Here is a 7,276-nt window from a genome sequence, read left to right as displayed (position 1 = left end):
GAGATCAATAAAGTAACGTTACGTTTTTATGTGTTTTAAAGAACTCCCTTATGTTCATCGTGGCTGTATTTATTTGACAAAAAATACAGAAAAACGTTATATTGTAAAATATTATTACCATCTAAAATAATGGTTTTCTATTTGAATATACTTTTAATATAATTTATGTTGTGTGAGTCAAAGCTGAATTTTCAGCATCGTTACTTCAGTCTTCAGTGTCACATAATCCTTCAGAAACCATTCTATGGTGATTCATTCATTTCTTTCAAAGAATAAATATATAAAACATTACTGACCCAAACTTTTGAACGGCAGTGTATGTATTTATGTAAGTCAGGTGATATGTCATTGCTGGACTAGATTTATAAATGTGTTTCTCTATTGTAGCCTACTTTCGATACTGAAAATTACCAAGTTTACATCTGCGGGTGTTTATTGGGTGTGTTCATCATAATGTTTCAGGTAGATAACTAGCGAAACCAGTTTGTGAAGTTGAAACTTATGTTAAACACATAACTGACAGCTTATCTCTCTTCATGTAATCAATTAAAATAGACTTAGGATAGAGGTAATAGGTGTACAGTAGTTCCAGTGACCGGTTGCATTGGTCTTAGACTAGTCTTAAAAGTTAGTCACCTAATTTTTTTTTTTTTTTTTTTTTTTTGCAAGATTACTCATCGTTTTTTAAAGTCAGTTACATAAAAACATAAACTTATTTAATTTGAATCTGAAAAGTAAGACTGATAACCACTTCGTTAACTTCTAGTTATTCAAACTAAATCTTAAGACACAGTCTTAACATGGTGACTTTGTTTATGCAACTTGCCCTACTGGAAACAATTGTAAAATTAATATTGATTGGGATTAAAGTGGTTTATATCATTTATTTGTTTATTACAGTAGACTTACTTCATACAGCAGCTCTGAATATGAGCACCTGCATTGTTAATATTAAAAAAAAACAATTTCTAATCATCATAAATATTACCTCAATTCCAAATGTTCTAATATTCACAAGCAAAGCATTATGGAAAAATTATTCTGAAAGTTATGCAGAGAAACAAGTAGTTGTAAAAGGCCATAGACTAAAACATCAAAGAAAAACATACAGTCTTGCAGATTGATCATATTCACAACTTTACTTGATTCTTCAAATTGAAAATAGCAGCTTAAAAGGTAAACAATAACATAAAGCAGATGATTTACTCATATCAATATGAAGCCTATAAGGAAGTGGAAAGAGGTAATAGTTACAGGAACTTGTGTAGATAATGACTAATTGGCTGCTGATAAGAATCGCAAATACATTTTATTTAAATTATAACGCCCACAGGAGCTGATGTTGTATTCAGTGGACCATGATTGGTCAGAGCAGAGCCAATGCCTGAGGCTGTATAGGTGAGAGTCACGTGACTTAATTACTCAGCTTTCCCTTGCATGTGCTCAGTCACGTTGAGAGCAATGCGCCAGGAAACACTGTGAACGCCCACTTTAACAGCCCTACCAGATTTCTAAAAGAGCTCTAGCTTCAACACACTGCATTAGTGCAGTGATAAATAACACTTTATAAGATCTAAACAGAGGAAAACAGATGCATTCACAACAAAGAGTTGACAAAATAGTTTTCACCAGTGCTGTGTCAATACAAATGTCCTGAAACATGAGGAAACAATTGCATGCCTGTTGATTCTATTATTAATAAAGTGAAGTGTCAAGATAACATATCACAGGCATTATATTAATATATAATAACCATAAAAACAACACATCTCTAAGTGCTTCCTAATGTAATGATGTATTCAACTCAATATGATTTATTCAGCAATACATATAGATTGATTACAATACAACTGGTCGAAAGACCATATATCATAAAATAAAGAAGTATATTAGAAAAATAAAAATCAATTGAACACTGATGAGTACAAAGAAATGTTTTTCATGGTTACTTCTGAATTTTTTGCCATTCAATAATATTTTTATTAATATTACATCAAGTGGCCTTTTATCCTACACTATAGCATGTAAACTATCATATCATGTTTAGCGGCCAAAAAGTAGCAAAGGTACAATATTTTTGTTAAATGAAGAGTAAAACTAGCAAATAAGTGTTTGTGTGTGTGTGTGTGTGTGTGTGTGTGCGTTTGCGAGTGTGGTTCAGTTATAAACTACATTATGCATAGCTGGTTTAAGCTGGAATTATCTGGTTTTAGTTGGTCTCCCAGCCTGACCAGCTAAGGTAGTAGCCAAAACCCCTCTAAAACCAGCCTGCTGACCAGTTAAGACCTGCTTAGGCTGGTTTTAGCTGTTTTTTTTTTCAGCAGGTAGAGGATAGAAAATAGATTTTGAACAGTATAACCATTATGTCTATGGAAGAGTAATCATGTGGAAACCACGCGCTAGCCTGTGTCTGTGTATTTATTTGCCTAACAAAAAAATATGTTTTTTTTACCTTTATTGAAACGTTGTCTTATTATCTTCTTAAGTCATCTAAACAACCTGTATATTTTGAATAACTAATCGTGAATGGTAAAGACAATAATATCTAAAAGTTAAAGAAATATCTGAACATAACGGAGCGCATCCGCTACAAAATGATTAGGTGGACACTGACATCTAGTGGTCTATTATAGTACGGACGTTAAAATATTATTTCACCTAATCTGTAAATATTTGAAAGAGAAAGGGTTTTTAAGATTCTATATTCCAGATTGCCTTAATGAATTTCTTTCGACTGGCCTGGCCCCAAACGTGGTGTTTGCGTATACGAACACGATCGTATACAAAGAATATACACATTATAAAGACGACATTTACTGATTTTTTACATTTTAATACAAACATAATTTACACCGCATTCAGCTACTTATTCCCATACGGATGTAAACATGTTGTCCATAAACTCCCCGGAATAATCAATAGGTTTATTGTTTCCTCGCGGATGTGTTCACACGCGACACACAAAACAGTCATGTGCCGCATTCTTTATACTGTCTATGCCGCATACAGAGCTGCTGTCTGTGGCTGGGATCTTGAGCTACTGCAAAGTGCTTGGTCTCGTCTCGGTTTCAAACCTGATTTAAAAGAATGACAAGCTAATGGCATCTCCTAGTTAACATATAAGTTCTGTCAATGTGTTTCTTGTTGCTGAAACACGTTTCCAAAATGTTTAGCCTTTGACAGATACACGATAACTGCAAATCAAACTAACGTTTAAAGTGAAATTAAGGGTGTACAGTTCATCTAGGTGCTGTGCTAATTTAAGTTAATCAAGCAAATAGTATCCATAACTGTGAATTTATGATTTAATGTAGTCATTGTGATTTCATCCTATGTAGGCAGCATGAACGAAACCAGTGGGTTTCGAGTTCTGGAGGAGCACTCTCTGAAGGGTGCGCGCTACGTGGTCGGCGCCCATGGTGGACCAGACCGAGCTCGCGTGGAGGCTGCTGAGCCGAAGACATGCGCAGAGCTCTGCTACACACCGATGCTGCACGCTCATGGTGTTCGTCGTCAGGGGATGCCAACTACCGTCGGGAGAACTGTACAACGGGTCAACCATTAGGAAACTATTATTTCTTTTACTGTCTATGATTAGGACCGTCCCTCTCGCACTCCGTCTCTTGGCATCAGTCAACACAAGCACGCACACTCACCATTCCCCAGAGACAGTGAGTTATTTACTATCTCCATACAGTTCTGTGCCAATGATCCTGAGGTGTTTATCCAGGCTGCTCTACTTGCCCAGGATTATTGCGATGCCATCCTGAACTTGGGCTGCCCACAGATGATTGCAAAACCAGGTACCAAAACCCAGCTGACACGTCTTTTCTGTGTTGTATCGTTTTGTTTTGTTTTCCAGCAAGATTGCTGATTTCTATTTCAAATGATCTTTGATCAGCTGAACTCCATTCCTTAAAGAATCCTGAACGAAATGTAACATTAAATGTAACACTATTCCAATGAACATAAACCGCACAACTGTTGGCAACATTGATAATTGTAAGAAATGTTTCTGGAGCATCAAATAAGCATTTTAAAATGATTTCTGAAGAATCATGTGACACTGAAGATTGGAGTAATGATGCTGAAAATTCAGCTTTGCCATCAGAGAAATAAAATAATATATTTATTTTAAATTGTAATAATATTTCACAGTATTGCTGTTTTAATTGTATTTTTTATTTAATAAATACACCCTCATAGAGCATAAGAGACTTCTTAGAAAAACATTGAAAAAGTCTTATTGACACCAAACCTTTAAGCAGCAGTTTTTTAAAGTCTGACATTTGGAACTATAAATATTTGCTTCAATTGTTCAATGAAATCTAAAAGTGTAGCAAAATGCGTCCCAGTTTCTATGGCACGGCTCGTTTTTAAATTCTCTCCTTGAACACACTGAAGAAGGCTTTCAGCCGAAACGTTTGTGTTCTGTCCTACTGGTGGTTAATGTAAAATAAAATTTGAAAAGAAGTACGGATCATGAGTATATATACTACATTTTCTCCTAGGCCATTATGGTGTTTCTTCAAGATGAGTGGGACCTTCTTGAGAAAATGAGTAAGTTGTCTTATTTTAATAGCTCAGTGCAGATGTGAACCATGCAGATAATGTGTCTTATTCAGGTGCTGTCGTTTACAGTTAAACTGGCTGATGAAAAACTTGCCGTGCCCATTACTTGCAAAATCCATGACTTCCCAGAGACTGAGAAAACTGTGAAGTGCCAAAATGCTGGAAAAGGCTGGATGCCTGGTAAAGCGTTCCCATTGCTTCCCATTAAAGCAGATACTTTTATCTAAAGTGCACGTGGAGTGTCCTGGGACTAAGCAGCTTTTTCAGGAGTGAGGCTTGGGTCTCTTCATCCTGGAACTGATCTTTAAATGTTTGTTATACAAGCTGTAACCACTACATTACTTCAAATCTCAGTCTAATGGGATTCATATATTCTTGAACCAGTTACTGATGCTTTGGTATCTTTAACACTTTCTACAGCTCCTCACAGTTCATGGGAGAACTGAAGATCAAAAGGGGGCTTTGACGGACATTGCAAGTTGGAAGCACATCAAAGCTGTACGGTAAGAGATACAACTCTTGCAACTGGCTTCCACTATTCTTAGTGTTTTGTCCTGATGGTGTACCTTTATTGTACTTGTGTAGGGAGGTTGTAAACATTCCCGTTTTCGCCAATGGAAACATCCAGCACCTGAGGGATGTTCAGCGCTGCATGGAGGGAGACTGGAGTACAAGGTGTCATGAGTGCAGGTAACATCTCTCTCCTCATGCGAAGAGAAGATTCACTTTAAACTTAACTCGTACAGAAAGAGATGATATAAATATATGAACACATTACCAAAACCTGCAAGACTGCTAGTGCACCTGTTTGTGGGGAGAGCTGAGAGAGCAACTGCGGAGCACCCACCCTGTAGTCTGTCTTTTGTCCGCGCTCACATCTCCAAACTGTGGCACCATGCGTATGTTATTCACATTTGATGCTTGACAATGATATTTCAATGTTGCATGAGATTTTAAACTCTTAATAAATTAAGAGAGTTCATTAAATACACTACCGTTCAAAAGTTTTGGAAACAAGTGTGTGTTCAACCTCTGTCGAGGCTGCTGCAAGAGCAAGGCTTTCAAGGAAGTGGCTGATTGTCCTGGTTAGTGTGTCAACCAGCTGTTTCAGCTGTATGAACCGCAAAGCGACTTCAGCTTCACAAGCTGCAAAGTTAGTTTGGAGATGTTTAGTGATTTAATATTGTAAAGAATGGGGCATTAGGATTTAATTTGCTAAAAAGTGTTATCGAGCCTAATATTTAGTTAGAGCCTGAGTGAAAGTTACATTAACTTGTAAAATTGTTAAAATTGCAGTGGGAAAATGTTTATTTGATCCCCTGCTGATTTTTCTCCACCAAGTAATAAGTCATATTTTGCTTAGGAATCGAATACTTATTTCACTCACTGAAATACAAATCAATCTCTAAACTTTATATAATGTGCTTGTCTAGCTTTTTTGGTTGGTAATTCTGTCTCTAGCCATTAAAATAAATTTACCATAAAAATGACAGCCCCTTTATTTCTTTGTAAGTGGGCAAATGTACCAAATCAGCAGGTGATCAAAGAAATATTTCCCCCTCCTTATCAGCATGTATCTAGTAATGTCCTACTGCAACTTTTACAAGACTAACCGTTTGCTCTCCATGCATTGTTGGGTTATAGGCCATGGATTGAGATTCAAAACCAAGGCTTTGAATCAGTGCAATGGGAAGCCCAACAGTCAGACAGTTTCCACTGCACTCCATGATCCATGATTTGTCACTTTACCTTTGCTGCACTGAATTGGAAGTACAAGACTGCATTTGTGGCCAAAATAGTTTTTTTCACTGTTGATATGCGATTTGGATCCATATCACACCAAATGAACTGAACATGCAAAGAAACAGACATAGAAAAGTCCAGTGTTTCTTTTACTTTGTCTATTTTGATAAATACTGGGAATGTGGTATATTAATCAGCCGCTCTTATTGCACAAACCTGTACCTGCTCACTTGAGATAGAGGAGCTGGACTTTTATCTCGGGACACTCAGTGGAAATGCACTGATGGACATCTTCACTCAAACATGTGAACTGCATTTTTACTATATTTATTGTCTTCCAAAATTAAAGATATGGCAGATTTGTATGTTGCAACCATAATCAAACCCCTTTGACTTAAAATGCATTTTATATATATATATTATATATATATATATATATATATATGAACATGTACAAAAATTTACTTTTACTCTTCCTGTATGATCATTGTGAGTACTTCACACACTCATACTGACGTCTGATTCAGATACCGTACTTCTGATCTATGAGTCATATATAGTTCAGTGTACCTTACCCTTATTTCCATGACTATTACCTTTGTCATTGCCATTCTTTGAGCCAACTCCAATACAACTTTGGTTCAATATAGTGAAATTTTCTTATTATTATAAACCAACATGTTTATTTTTCCACACCTTACATTTAGGAAATTTTGCATAAATTTTGAAGTGTTAAAAATAGCATTTGTTACTAGGTATAGTTTATTCAAGTAGTCTACCATTGTTTAATGTCACTGACCAGCTTATGATAATTCACTGGTGTAACATTCTTACGTAACAGTAGAACACAACACAACAGAGAAATAAGTAAGTGTTATTAAATCGCTCTGAAGAGTGTTTGAATCAGTGTGCATTTCCAGCTGCAACACTAGACACAGAAAAAAAACTTCTGGATTGAAGC

The 7,276-nt window shown here is 36.1% G+C and overlaps 1 pseudogene; it reads left to right on the top strand.

Annotated features, from left to right (window-relative positions):
* The first annotated feature begins 2,363 nt into the window (after positions 1 to 2,363).
* LOC113053979 (tRNA-dihydrouridine(16/17) synthase [NAD(P)(+)]-like) lies at positions 2,364 to 5,490 on the top strand (annotated as a pseudogene).
* Positions 5,491 to 7,276: the final 1,786 nt, after the last annotated feature.

The sequence above is a fragment of the Carassius auratus genome, chromosome 3 (assembly GCF_003368295.1).
Source record: "Carassius auratus strain Wakin chromosome 3, ASM336829v1, whole genome shotgun sequence".
NCBI classification, from domain to species: Eukaryota; Metazoa; Chordata; class Actinopteri; order Cypriniformes; family Cyprinidae; genus Carassius; species Carassius auratus.
Note: the sequence above shows the minus strand (reverse complement) of the source record. Positions and strands in the feature narration are given on the sequence as shown.